This window comes from Rhinopithecus bieti, unplaced genomic scaffold, assembly GCF_001698545.2.
Source record: "Rhinopithecus bieti isolate Rb0 unplaced genomic scaffold, ASM169854v2 scaffold_42039, whole genome shotgun sequence".
NCBI classification, from domain to species: Eukaryota; Metazoa; Chordata; class Mammalia; order Primates; family Cercopithecidae; genus Rhinopithecus; species Rhinopithecus bieti.
In genome coordinates this window covers 687,402-703,605 of record NW_016818642.1, presented here as the reverse complement: position 1 = coordinate 703,605, position 16,204 = coordinate 687,402, and positions in this window count along the sequence as shown.

Here is a 16,204-nt window from a genome sequence, read left to right as displayed (position 1 = left end):
CCAAACTAATAAGAAGAGAGAGAAGAATCAAATGGACACAATAAAAAATGATAAAGGGGATATCACCACTGATCCCACAGAAATACAAACTGCCATCAGAGAATACTATAAACATCTCTACGCAAATAGAAAATGTAGAAGAAATAGATAAATTCCTGGACACATACACCATCCCAAAACTAAACCAGGAAGAAGTCGAATCTCTGAATAGACCAATAACAAGTTCTGAAATTGAGACAGTAATTAATAGCCTACCAACCAAAAAAAGCCCAGGACAAGATGGATTCACAGCTGAATTCTACCAGAGGTATAAAGAGGAGCTGGTACCATTCCCTTCTGGAACTATTCCGAACAATAGAAAAAGAGGGAATCCTCCCTAACTCATTTTATGAGGCCAATATCATCCTGATATGAAAACCTGGCAGAGATGCAACAAAAAAAAAATTTCAGGCCAATGTCCCTGATGAATATCATTGCAAAAGTCCTCAATAAAGTACTGGCAAACTGAATCCAGCAGCACATCCAAAAGGTGATCCACCAGGATCAAGTTGGCTTCTTCCCTGGAATGCAAGGCTGGTTCAATGTACTCAAATCAATAAAGATAATACATCACATAAACAGAACCAATAACAAAAACCACATGATTATCTTAATAGATGCAGAAAAGGCCTTTGATAAAATTCAACATTTCTTCATGCTAAAAATTCTCAATAAACTAGGTATTGATGGAATGTATCTCAAAATAATAAGAGCTATTTATGACAAAGCCATAGCTAATATCATACTGAACTGGCAAAAGCTGAAAGCATTCCCTTTGAAAACTGGCACAAGACAAGGATGCCCTCTCTCACCACTCCTATTCAACACAGTATTGGGAGTCCTGGCCAGGGAAATCAGGCAGAAGAAAGAAAGGGTATTCAAGTAGGAAGAGAGAAAGTCAAATTGTCTCTGTTTGCAGATGACATGATTGTATACTTAGAAAACCCCAATCGTGTCAGCCCAAAAACTCCTTAAGTTGATAAATAACTTCAGCAAAGTCTCAGCATACAAATCAATGTGCAGAAATCACAAGCATTCCTATACACCAATAATAGACAAGCAGAGAGACAAATCATGAGTGAACTCCCATTCAGAAGTGTTACAAGGAAAATAAAATACCTAGGAATACAACTTACAAGGGACATGAAGGACCTCTTCAAGGAGAACTACAAACCAATGCTCAGGGAAATAAGAGAGGACACAAACAAATGGAAAAACATTCCATGCTAATTGTAGGAAGAATCAATATCATAAAAATGGCCATACTGCCCAAAGTAATTTATAAATTCAATGCTATTCCCATTGTGCTACCATGACTTTCTTCACAGCACTAGGAAAAACTAGTTTAAATTTCATATGGAACCAAAAAAGAGCCCATATAGCCAATACAATCCTAAGCAAAAAGAACAAAGCTGGAGGCATCACGCTACCTAACTTCAAACTATACTATAATGCTACAGTAACCAAAACAGCATGGTACTGGTACCAAAACAGATACATAGACCAATAGAACAGAACAGAGGCCTCAGAGATAACACCACACATCTATAACCATCTGATCTTTGACAAACCTCACAAAAACAAGCAATGGAGTAAAGGATTCCCTATTTAATAAATGGTCTTAGGAAAACTGGCTAGCCATATGCAGAAAACAGAAACTGGACCCCTTCCTTACACCTTATACAAAAATTAACTCAAGATGGTTTAAACACTTAACTGTAAGATCTAAAATCATAAAAACCCTAGAAGAAAACCTAGGCAATACAATTCAGGACCTAGACATGGGCAAAGACTTCATGACTAAAACACCAACATCAATGGCAACAAAAGCAAAAATTGACAAATGGCATCTAATTAAACTAAAGAACTTCTGCACAGCGAAAGAAACTATCATAAAAATGAACAGTCACCCTACAGAATGGGAAAAAATTTTTGCAGTCTATCCATGTGACGAAGGGCTAATACCCAGAATCTACAAGGAAGTTAAACAACTTTACAAGAAAAAAACAACCCCATCAAAAAGTGGGTGAAGGACATAAACAGACACTTCTCAAAATAAGACATTTATGCAGCCAATAAACATATGAAAAACTCATTATCACTGGTCATTAGAGAAATGCAAATCAAAACCACAGTGAGATACCATCTCATGACAGTTAGAATGGCAATCATTAAAATGTCAGGGAACAACAGATGCTGGAGAGGATGTGGAGAAATAGTAATGCTTTTACACTGTTGGTGGGAGTACAAATTAGTTCAACCATTGTGGAAGACAGTGTGGCAATTCCTCAAGGATCTAGAACCAGAAATACCATTTGACCCAGCAATCCCATTACTGGTTACATACACAAAGGAATATAAATCATTCTACTATAAAGACACATTCACATGTATGTTTATTGCGGTACTGTTCACAATAGCAAAGTCTTGGAACCAACCCAAATGTCCATCAATGATAGACTTGATAAAGAAAATGTAGCACATATACACTATGGAATACTACGCAGCCATAAACAGGATGAGTTCATGTCTTTTGTAGGGACATGGATGAAGCTGGAAAGCATTATTCTCAGCAAACTAACACAGGAACAGAAAACCAAACACCACATGTTCTCACTCATAAGTGGGAGTTGAACAATGAGAACACATGAACACAGGGAGTGGAACATCACACTCCGGGGCCTGTTGGGGGATAGTGGGGTAGGGGAGGGATAGCATGAGGAGAAATACCTAATGTAGATATCGGGTTGATGGGTGCAGCAAACCACTATGGCACGTGTATACCTATGTAACAAACCTGCATGTTCTGCATATGTATACTAGAACTTGAGGTACAATAAGAAAAGAAAAAAAAAGTAAATGGCTGAAAAAAAGATATACTATACAAATGTGTGCATAGAAAAGATAAAGTGGTTATATTAATATCAGTTAAAATATATTCCAAAATAAAATGTGCTGAGAATAAATGGAACACTTTATAATGACAAAAATCATTTCAAATGGGTATATAACAAATTCTTATATACCATTAATAAAGTTTCAAAAGAAAAGAAGCAAAACTTAATAGAATTAAAGGGAGAAACAGATGATTCTAAAATCATAGATGAAGAATTTAACACTACTCTTTCAGCAATTAATAGAATAACTAGAAAACTCAGCAAAAGATCTAAACACCTCAATTAACCTTTTTGATGTTTGATATTTATATAAGACTACACTCAATAATGACAGACTGTACATTTTTTTTTCAGATGCACAAAGGTCATTTACTAGGATAGACCATATAGTGAGCTTTAAACAAAAGTCCCAATAAATATAAAAATATTGAACTCATACATATGATATTTCTTGATCACAGTAGAATTAAGTTAGAAATCAATAACATTGAGATAGTAGAAAAATATAAATACCTGGAAATTAAGCAGTACCCTTTTGAATAATGTTTGGGTCAAAAAACATTACAGGAGAGGTTGAAAGTATTTTGAACTGAATTATAATGACAATCCAACAATAAAAGTTTGTGGGGTGCAGCTAATAGTACTTAGAAAAAATTCAGAACTTTAATGCTTGCAGTAGGAAAGAAAGGTCTTAAAACAATGATCTAATCTTTTATCTAAGAATGTAGAAAAGAAGCAAAATTTAAATCCAAAGAGCACAGAAGGGAAGAGTAGAAATCAATGAAATAAAAGTAGAAAATATTAGATAATAATTAATGAAACCAAAAGCTGGTTCTTTGGGGAAAAGTAATAAAATAGATACATTTTAGCTGTACTGATCAAGACAAAAAGAAAAAAATGCAGAAATTGCAAATATCAAGTTAAAAAGAGAGGACATTCCTACAGCTCCTTCAGACATTGGAAGCAGAATAATGAATTACTACCATGTTATGTTAATGCATTTGGCAATCTAAGTAATATAAACAAATTCTTTGAAAGGCACAAACAGCCAAACTGACTCTAGAATAAATAAAAAATTGAACAATCTATATCAACTAAATAAACTGATTTATAATTGAAAAGCCTCCCTCACATAAAACTCCTAAGTTGGATGGCTTCATTGATGAATTATATTAAACACATATGAAAAAAATTCCAATCTTATGCAAATTGCTTTCAGAAGACAAAGGAAGAGGGAACACTTCCCAACACAGTTTGTAAATATAGTATGACTCTTATTTCAAAACCAGATAAAGACAGCACAAAAAAGACCTAAAACTAGTATCTCTCATAAAGATATAAATACAGTATTTGCAAATAAAACCCAACAATATATAAAAAGATAATATATCATGACCAAGTGGAGCTAATCTTGCAAGTTTGATAAAACATCTGAAAATCAGTCATTATAATTTTACCATTCTAATAGAATGAAGGAGTGAAACTATATAATATTTGAATAGATGAAAAAAAATTTTTTTAATTTGGACAAATTTTACACACGTTTGCAATAAAAACTTTCAGCAAACTTGGAATAAAGGGAACATAGTCTGATTTATGACATCTGTGAAAAATCTACCACTAATATCACACTCACTGGTAAAAGCCTTAATGATTTCTATCAAAGATCAGGAAGATTACTTTTATTTAATGTAGTATTGGAGGTCTTAGCCAGTTCAGTAAAGTAAGTAAAAGAGATAAAAGGCATACAGTTTAGAAAAGAAGAAATAAAACTGTTCTAATTTGCAGATGACATAATCATGCATGTGGAAAGACATAGAGAATCCACAAAAAACTACTAACATAAAAATACTTAGGTATAAATTTTACAAATGATATGCAAGACTTGAATACTGAAACACCGCGAAGGGAAATTGGAGAGGACCTTAGAAATGGATACACAGACACACACGTATCTATATATCCACATATCATGTTCATAGACTGAAAGACTCAATATATTAAGATAGCAATCCTGCCCAAATTGACCAAGATATTTAATGCAATCCCAAGAGACTTTTTTAAAACAAATTGGGATGCTGATTTAAAAGTTTATATGCAAAGATAACTACAATAGCTTAAAGGTTTTTGAAAAAGAATGAAATTGGAGAACTTACACTATCGAATTTCAAAATTTTCTATAAAGCTAAAGTAATCAAAAACTGTGGTATTGGCATACAAATTGATATGTAGGTCATGGAACAATATAGAGTCTGAAAATAGATGCATACTTACATGGCAAATTGATTTTCAACAAATGTGCCAAGCTATTTTGAACACTTAAATTATTGTATGTATTAAGCTAGAGTAGGTTAGACTGCAGTAACAAATGAACTGCCAACTTCAGTGGCTTAAACAAGAATTACATTTCTTGTCTGAGACAGGTATTTGGATTTTTAAGATAGCTCTCCTCCACAGGAAAATTCAGGGACCCAGGCCAGTGGTGGCTCTGAAATTTTCAACATGCTGCTTCCAAGATTCCTCTGAACATCACTGTAGACTTCATATGAAAGGAGAAAGACCATGTATATGAGGGGCCAGATGTATGTGTTCTTTATAAGCCAGAGCTAGACCTCAGTTACATAGTTACACTCAGCTCCAGTGGAGGCTAGGATGTGTAGTTAAACTTTATGCCCAGGATGAACAAAAAGCATATTTTGGTGAAGAACTAATAGTCTTTGGTACACTATTGAAGAGTATGCAATATAAGTAAATGGACAGTGTAAATGGAAGAAATATGTAAATGATAAATGAATAACAGCTTTGCCAATAATTGCAACAATCTTCATTGGACATATACCAATATAATTCTGGAGATATTACTACCAAGGGAGATGATTAACAACCTAATGAAGATGAGAATGATAGAATACGGTATTAGCCAATGAATCTGCGTCTAATGCAGTATTCCTTTTATTTTCTTCCTAGGTCATAAGCCTAGAAGGTGTACATCTTATGCAATATACATAGGCAACATAACTGATTATGAAGATGTGATCATGGTATCTTGAAGGAAACTCTCAGGCTACAAGTTATATAGCCATCAATTATATAATTGACTCCTGAATAGATGCTGTCTTGGATGACCTGTTTGTGGAGGGCCTAATATTACCATTTTTCCATGTATCTGAATATATCAAGCAGTACTTCTAAAGCATGGTTAGTGCTAATTTTAGTCAGTACTTGTGAATGAACAAATCAAACAGATATTGCTATTAGTACTCCTGTTTTTTTTTTCCCCAAATTTGCAAAGTGAGAAATTACTTTATATGAGGAGAACCTAATTTCTGTTTTACTACTTCTGTTTGTTAGATGAAGAGAAATTAAGTTCTGAAAAATCCCAGAATACTATGAAAAGGAATACAAAGGCAAAATAAATCCTGCAGACCTGGTAATAGTTAATGATGTCATGTATCTTCTGAGTGAGTGTGTGTGTGTGTGTGTGTGTGTGTGTGTGTATATGTATAGATGGCCAAGTGAGAAAAAACAGAAATTCCAGTTTATGTCAAGGGAGACATTAAATCATAAATTCTTATTGTTGCAAAATGATATCATCAATTCTCAATGAAAAATGATAACAGAGCACCTTCTAATGCCTGACTACTATTCAAATCTCCGGTGTAATACTTGGAAAAAAATCTTGAAGAGGCTGCAAAAATCTAAGAAAGCACTGCCTGAGTTGTCCTAGTTTACAAATGGCATGGTTGAGATAAAGCAGTCTCTTTCCTCAAATCTTCAAAGGGCCATGGATATAAAGAAGGTAATATAGGAGTCTGCTATGACTCACTTTCCTAATATGGGAAGTTCAGGGGAAAAAATGTTATTTATCAAGCATCTATGTGTGTTAGAAAATGTGCTTGCAACTTTGTGTGTATTTTCACTTAGTACCCCTCAAACCACAGAAGTTGACAGGATTTGGGTAGAAGCTGTTTTCTCTAGCTGTGACAGAAACTCTTCAGATGCCAGAGTCCTCACTATTCCCTATTACTTCTTGCCATGGTCGCTGAGTGCTTATGGCTCTTTATCATCCTGCTTCTACCATTGCTTCTCTCATAAAAGAGTTAAGAGAGCTCTGAGATATTTATTGTTCCCTTGTTCCTATCAAATATAGGAAATAAAATGCAGGCTGAGGGAGTCACCCATTCCACTGAGCTGGCCTCACTCATTTATGTTATCTGCCTGCCTTGGAGGCATTTGAATTTTGGATTCCTGGGAGAGAAATATTCTGGGAGCCTTTCAAGGTGACAACTAGCTTTGTCTGATAAACTTATCTCTGTTAATACGATGAGGCAGGGAATCCTCTCTACCCTGTCTGTTTTAGCCGCGTGTCGTCTTTTTCTCTACATTTTGTGTTTGTTTTCTAAAGCAGTAGTCCCCAAATAGTGGATCAGCTGGACTGACTGCATCACAGACATCTGGAAAACTGGTTAAAAATTTAGATAGATTCCCTAAGCTCTGGCTCTGGAGATTCTGATTCAGTAGGTGTAGAATAGGGTCTGGGAAAACGTTTCTTAAAAAACTTTCCCAGGCAAATCTGGTGGGCGGCCATGTTTCAGAAGCACGGACAAGGGAATAACTCTTCACAGAAGTGTACTTAAGGGCAGGTAGAAGGCAGGTGCAGAAGAACATTTAGGGGAGGCCAGGAGTCACAGTTGCCACAGGAATTCCATTTGCCCAAACTGCCAGACTTGTGGAATGAAACCTAATGATCAGTTCACTATGATAGACATCATGGTCAGTTATTCTACCACACCATCCCACACACACACTGGGCTAGTTAAGGCTCTGTTTCTACAAACTCTAAGAAAAAACAGATTTTGGTGGCTAACAGATAAATAACAACTTCCAAAAGCACTCATCTTACAGACAGGGACTACTCTCTCTCTTTCTTTTCTTTCCTTCTTTATTATTATTATTTTTTTGAGACAGAGTCTTGCTCGCTCTGTTGTTCAGGCAATCTCGGCTCACTGCAACTTTTACCTCCTAGGTTCCAGTGATTCTCATACCTTGGCCTCCCGAGTAGCTAGGATTACTCCTGAGTAGCTAGGTGTGGGACACTACGCCCGGCTAATTTTTTGTGTTTTTGTTATGTTGACCAGGCTGGTCTCAAACTCCTGGCCTCAAGTGATCTGCCTGCTTTGGCCTCCCAAAGTGCTGGGATTACAGGAGTGAACCACTGCACGCGGCCCTCTTTTTTTATTATTATTTTTCTTTTTTACTATATTTGCTTTAACAAACAAACTACACATATAGAGACGTTAGATAGTAGGTAAATTCACATCAATCCATAATTTCTGAAGTTTTTGCTTTGTATTCTTCAACTGCAGTTGGCATTCATTTAGTACTGAATTTTAGATATGTAGGATCTTGGTAGTGCTCTAGATTAGATACAGTAACTGTAAATAAAGCTTAACTGAGACTATAATTAAAGTATTTATTTAATATTTAGAGTTAATTATATCCACTTAAGACTTTCACATTCCCCCAGTTAATATGTTATATATAGCTAAAAATATAAAACACTCATTTGAACTTATACTTCACTGCTGGATCCAGCAGCAACAATAAAAACTAAATTATATTAGCTACCTGGGAAAGGGATTTGGCTGAGGTTGAGTTGAAAAGGTAAAGCTTTAGGCATTAATTTTCACCTTGAGTGAATGCTTGACTGATGGTTGGCATGCAGGATATCTGTATGAGTAAAGCTTTTGAACAAGGAATTTCATTTGGTTAGTTTGAGGTGGTCATGGTTTTGGTGTTGCCTCATTTTTTTTTTTTTTTTAAAGCCAATGGTACCCAGGAGATAAAAGCACAGTAGTTAAAAGGAATGGAGGTTTTAAGTCTTCACTTTCAAGTGTGGACTATTCTATTCTGATCCAAGGTGTACCTCTCTTTCATCTTGGGGTAAATCCCACTGAATTGAAAAGAAAGACAGCCACATCAGAACTAGGCCAGGCTCCCTCAAGAAGCAGTCATTCAAAGCTCACTTTCAGGTCCAAGGTTGTAACTTTCCTGGCTTTTGCCCTGTAGCGTTGCCTTTCTGTGTCTTGCAAAATGGCTTACCACAGAGTACATTTATCACAGAGACAAATTGCAGAGCCAGGGAAGTGAATTTCATTAAGCTGAAAACCTTTCTCTATATTATGACTTTGACTACTGGTTTACAATAACTCATCCACCTAAAATAATTTGAGACTCAGAATTCACCCATGGAATGGCTTTACTTATTTCATTATATACTCCCCCAACTCATTTTCTTACCCTACTTTCTGACACATTTTTGAATTACCTCTGTCAACTGTCCACCAAATTTCTTAGAATTTTCTTAGCTAGTATATATTTAAACAATTCTATTTTAGTAGCTCTCAGAATACACCTGAAGTGGATGATAATAAGGTAGAACCTGGTGGCCATAAGGGTGCCAAATGCTTGAGAAATGTGAGGAAAGTTGTCCCAGGGTCAAATCCTGGCTAGAGGTGAAAATGTGCTTAGCTTATACAAAGAAGGGTACCAATTTATCATCCTTTGGTGGGTGTCATGGGAATAAACATGGATGAGTTTGTATTGTGCTGATGTGCATGGCCTCAGCCAGGAATGTTGTCCATTTGCAAAAGGGATATTTACACGGCCTCATTCCAAGACACAGGAGTGTTGACAGGGAGCTCTGGGTGAAGTATAGTGTGAAAGACCATTGGGAAGTTTTCTGTCACCATAGTTAGGGGATTTCATCTACAACCCAAGATTCCATTTCTCCAGATGAGTATAAGCAATGAATGTTGCTTATACCCTGTGGCCCATTTCATTCTTCTTTGCTGTTTTTGTTGCCTGTTCAGGTATGCTTCCCCAGACATATGTGAGTATTGCATAGACATATGTCGATACCAACATCCATCTAGAAAGTTATACCTTGATAACTCTAAAACTTTATCCTTTGCCATTTAGACTTTGAATGTGAAGATAAAAGACTTCTCTTGTCAAAATAGTGCTGTCTAAATGAGAAAAGGTGTTAAATTAGAATTTTCAGTCATTCTGACATTCATCATCATTCCAATACTATAGTGGTAGTTGCAAAAGTACCAATTTTCCAAAAGAAAAGGGAATTCCCTGACTAACCTCTAAATAGAATCTTATTTTCTACCTAAAATTACATAGTCACAGTGTTACACTTAAAGCATCGAGGGCCCCCAAAATCAGTAATCATCCTAACTCCTTACTTTGCCCTTCACTTAATGTAAGTTTCAGTTTCTTCCCCCTGCCGTTACTTAAATGCATTTCTATTCTGTCTCTTTTTTTTTTTCTTTTAGTCAGTCCACCAGGATTTTGGCATAGGGTCAGAGATAGATGTATAAACAATTCCATTCAATTCCATTACCCAATGAGCATTCCCCAAGTGACTATTTTGTGCCAACATTTGTGCTAAGCACTCTAGTCAGTATGAAAGTGAAGAATCATGGCCCAGATTTTATTTTACTAAGGAGTCTCAAGAGATGCTTTAAACTCTTAGTCAGATGATCAACAACATTTACTGGGCATTTGTGGGTTATAGGACCTGGCTAGTTACAGTTGTGAAGCATAGATTCCAAATACTTCTTCTGATTTCTTGGATACTCATAAGACCTTTTTTATTTCATCAAATGTTTGCAAGCAAGTGAGATAGACTGAGGGGATTGAGAGAAGCTAAATAAAAGCACCTGTTTCAGAATTTCATATGAATGCAGAGAGAAAAAAAATGTAGCTTTACTGATCATAGGGACAACTCAGCCACATAGCCATCATCAGCCATCAGCCCAGTCTTTACATTCTTTTAGCCTTGTTCTCCATAGTAGTGACAATATGTTTGCATTTGTTTATCCAGGCTCACTGACCTGGCCATGAAAAGGGCCATTTTTTAAGATATCTTGGTGACAGAGAGGGCGCTAAAATCAGAGTTGAATTCAAGGACTAGGCTCCACACGTCATTCTCTGTTTAATCAAGCCAGTCACTTGGGGCACGAAAGAGATATCTAATTGTATGTCAAGATAGGATAATATAAAAGTATAATAGGATGATGAGAGATACTCAGATTTTCTTATAAAATACTGAGAAGTGCAGAGATGACAGTAGAAGTGGGTAACCTGCAGGGAACAAAGCTATTAAACTCCCCAAGCCTAAGTTAACAAGAATGTCTGGTTCTTATCTGACACTCACACTCTAATTCCTGTTGTGAGTGGAATTAAACTAGTTTGCTGGTCTTTGACAATGGGAGCAATAAGTAGGGGGCCATAGGAGTGTGAGAAAAGGTATTTATGAAGAAGGGAAAGCATTCAACTGGTCTCCATCCCTCAATCAAATGAAATTTGGGGTTAGTAAGCAAGATAAAGTGTTCACAAAGTTTGTGGGTAGCTGCTCTGAGAGGAGACCACCAGTCATTCCTCCATTTTGCTGGCCACCATGGTATCACTCTTGCTGATGTGTCCTGATGCTATAGAGTGGGGAAGAAAACATTGCAGAGAAACAGAATAGTGATGTGACCAGGCAGAGTAGCAAGGCTTATTTTCTTGAGTGTTTAGTTCCTGAGAATGATGGAAAGTGGATCTTACCACATTCTAGGTTCCCCAATTGGAGCAATCTTAGAGGGGAAAAGAGAAGGGCCACTGCAGCTTGGTGGGATCACTCTAGCAGGGGGCAGAGAGGAAAGGAGAGTCATGTCACTATCTGAAGTGAACTGAAAAATGCAGAAAATCTCAAGAGATGATTAATATTGAGGTTTGTGACATGGGATTAAGTCCCTTGTGAAAGGCTCTTTTGAGGCCTCTGGGTGCCACCTTAGAAGGACATAACAGGCTAGATAAGCAGTAACGACCAATAGGAAGGGGAGAGCTACCTGTTCCTCTAAGCCATGGCTACCCTAGGTATATTAGATTTCTATTGCTGCTGTAACAGATTACCACAAACTCTGTTTAGGGCAACATAAATGTATTATCTTACAGTTTTGGAGGACAAAAGTCCAAAATGAGTCTTAGGGGCCTAAAATAAAGGTATCAATAGGGTTGGCTTCTTCTGGAAGATCCAGGAGAGAACCCCTCCCTTATTGCTTTCCACACCTAGGGACTGGTCCATGGCTGCATGACTCCAACCTTTGACATTGTTGCATGGCATTCTCCTGACCTTGTAGTCTCCTGTGTCTCTCTTATAAGAACCCTTATGATTACATCAGGGCCATCTGAATAATCCAGGGTAGTCTCCTTATCTCAATCCTTCACTTAATCACATCTGCAAAGTCCCTTTGGCCATCTAAAGTAAAATGCACATATTTCAAATGTGGACATCATTGGGAGGCCAATATACAACCTTCTCTGTCAGGTGAGGAAGCACATTAGTGGCAAACAAAGAAGCCTCCCAGTCACTCTGCTCTCCAGAACCCTCTCCCCTTTTCTCTTCTTTGCTGTAACAGGAGAAACAGAGGCAAAGTGTTGGAACAGTACTTTTTCTAGTTAAATTCTCTGGAGCCGCTAGCCTACAGTAGGTGTTGAAAGACATTGAATCAAATAAGAGAGTGAAATGTTAATTGTTTTGTAATTTTAATTTTATTTTAGATTCATGAGACACATACACAGGTTTCTTATGTGAGTTATATTGCATGATGCTGAGGTTTGGGCTTCTAATTATCCTATCATCCACGTAGTGAACATAATATCTGGTAGTCAGCTTTTTGACCCTTGCCTCCTCCCTCCCCTCTTTTGGAATCCCCGGTGTCTATTGTTTCCATCTTTGTGTCTGTGTGTACCCACTGTTTAGCTCCTACTTGTAAGTGAGAACATGTGGTATTTTGTTTTCTTTTTCTAGGTTAATTTGCTGAGGATAATGGCCTTCAGCTGCATCCACGTTGCTGCAAAGGATGTGATTTTATTCTTTTCATAACTACATAGTATTCCATGGTGCATAGGTACCACATTTTCTTTAGCCAGTCCACCATTGATGAGCACCTGGGTTAATCCCATGTCTTTGCTATTGTGAATAATTGCTGTGATAAACATATGAGTGCAGGTATCTTTTTGGAAGAATAATTTATTTTCCTTTGCAGACATACTGAGTAATGGGATTGTTGAGTTAAATGATAATTCTGTTTTTATTTATTTTTGGGTGGAAACTTTCTCTGCCACCCAGGCTGGAGTGTAGTGGGGCGATCTGGGCTCACTGCAACCTCTGCCTCCTGGGTTCAAGTGATTCTCGTGCCTCAGTCTCCCAAGTAGCTGGGATTATAGGTGCACGCCACCATGCCCAGCTAATTTTTGTATTTTTAGTAGAGACAGGGTTTCCCCATGTTGGCTAGGCTGGTCTTGAACTCCTGACCTCAGGTGATCTGCTCACTTGGGCCTCCCAAAGTTTGGGATTACAGGCACGAGCCACCATGCACAGCCTAATTCTGTTTTTAGTTATTTGAGGAATCTCCAAACTGCTTTGCACAGTGGTTGAACTAACTTGCATTCCCACCAACAGTTTTTAAGTGTTCTTTTTTCTCCATAACTTGTCCAACATCTGTTATTTTTTTACTTTTTATTATTAGCCATTCTGACTAATGTGAGATGATATCTCATTGTGGTTTTGATTTGCATCTCTGTGATGATTAGTGATGCTGACTATTTGTTCATATGCTGTTGGCTTCTTGTATTTCTTCTTTTGAGAGTATTCGTGTTCTTTGCCCATTTTTTTATATGAAATTATTTGTTTCATTCTTGTTGATTTGTTTAAGTTCTTTATAGGCTCTGGATATTAGCCTTTTGTTGGATGCATAGTTTGCAAATATTTTCTCCCACTCTATAGGTTCTCTGTTTATAAATTATTTTGTTGTGCAGAAGCTCTTTTGTATAATTAGGTATCATTTCTCAATTTTTATTTTTGTTGTAATTGCTTTTGAGGACTTTAGTCATAAATTCTTTGCATAGGCCGATGTCTAGAAGACTATTTCATAGGTTTTATTCTGGCATTCTAAGTCTTACCTTTAAACCTAATCCATCTTAAGTTTTGTATACGGTGAGAAGTAGGGGTCCAGTTTTATTCTTCTGCATTTAATTAGTCAGTTTTTCTAGCACCATTTGTTGAATAAGGAGTTTTTTCTTTGTTGTTTCTTTTTGTCTACTTTGTCAAGGATTAGATGGTTGTAGGTGTGAGTCTTTATTTGAGGGGTCTCTGTTGTGTTCTATTGTTTTATGTGTCTGTTTTGTACCAGTGCCATGCTGTTTTCATTACTATAGTCTTATAGCATAGTTTGAAGTCAGGTAATATTATACCTCTCATTTTGTTATTTTGCTTAGGATTACCTTGGCTATTTGGGCTCTTTTATGGTTCCATATAAATATTAGAATAGTTTTTTCCTAATTCTGTGAAAGATAACATTGGTAATTTGATAGCAATAGTGCTGAATCTAGATTATTTTTGGCAGTATGGATATGATATTGATTCTTCTAATCCATGAGCATGGAATGTTTTTCCATTTGTGTCATCCATCATTTGTTTCAGCAGTCTTTTGTAGTTCTTTTAGACATTTTTCACCTGTCTGGTTAGATTTATTCCTAGGTAATTTTTTTTGTGTGGCTATTGTAACTAGGATTGTAGTCTTGATTTGGTTCTCAGGTTGAAGGTTATTAGTGTACAGAAATGCAGCTTATTTTTGTACATGATTTTATATCCTGAGATTTGCTGAAGTTGTTTATCACTTCTAGGAGTTATCTGGCAGAATATTTAGGGTTTTCAAAGTTTAGAATCAGTAAAGAGAGTTATTTTGACTTATTCTTTTTCTATTTGGATGAGTTGTATTTCTTTCTCTTGCTTGATTGCAATGGCTAGGACTTCTAGTACTAGGTTGAATGGGAGTGGTAAGAGTGGACATCCTTGTCTTGTTCCATTTCTTAGGGGGAGTGCTTCCAACTTTTGCCTGTTCAGTATGATGTTGGCTGTGGGTTTGTCATAGATGGCTTTTACTATTTTGAGGTATTGTCCCTCAATATCTAGTTTGTTGAGGTTTTCTGTTATAAAGGGATGTTGGATTTTATCAAATGCGTTTTCTGTATCTTTTGAGATAATCATATGGTTTTGTTTTTAATTCTGTTTATGTGGAGAATTGCACTTACTGATTTGCATATGGTAAACCATCTTTCCATCTGATGACTAGAGCCTACTCTATAGTAGTGAATTAACTTTTTTATGGGCCATCAGCTTCTGTTTGCTAGTATTTTGTTGAGGATTTTGCACTTATATTAATCAGGGATATTGGCCTGTAGTTTCTGTTGTTGTTGTGGTTGTTGTTGTTGTGTCATTTCCAGATTTTGGTATTAGGATGATATTAATTCATAGAATAAGTTAGGGAGGAATTGCTCCTCCTCTATTTTTTAGAATAATTTAAATAAGATTGGTACCCGCTTTTCTTGTATGTCTGGTGTGATGGTTAATACTGAGTATCAACTTGATAGGATTGAAGGATGCAAAGTATTGATCCTGGGTGTGTCTGTGAGAGTGTTGCCAAAGGAGATTAACATTTGAGTCAGTGGGCTGAGAAAGACAGACCCACCCTTAATCTGGGTGAGCATGATCTAATCAGCTGTCAGCATGGCCAGAATAAAAAGCAGGCAGAAGAAGAATGTGAAAAGACTAGACTGGCTTAGCCTCACAGCCGACATCTTTCTTCTGTGCTGGATGCTTCCTGCCTGAAAACATTGGACTTCAAGTTCTTCAGCTTTGGGACTTGGACTGGCTTCCTTGCTCCTCAGCTTGCAGATGGCTTCTTGTGGGACCTTGTGATCGTATGAGTTAATACTTGTTAATAAACTCCTATATACATATACATACATATATGTATACACACATATACATACATATATGTATACACACATATACATACATATATGTATACACACATATACATACATATATGTATACACACATATATACATATATACATATATGTATACACACATATATACATATATATACATATAGACACACATGTATATGTATATGTGTATATATGTATGTATGATAGATATATATGTATATGTGTGTGTGTATATGTATGTAGGTGTATATATATGTATAAAACCTATTAGTTCTGTCCCTCTAGAGAACCCTGACTAACACATTTGGTATAATTTGTCTGTGAATTCTTCTGGTTCAGGGCTTTTTTTGGTTGATAGTTTTTAAAATTACTGATTCAATTTCATTACTCATTATTGGTCTGTTCAGAATCTTTATT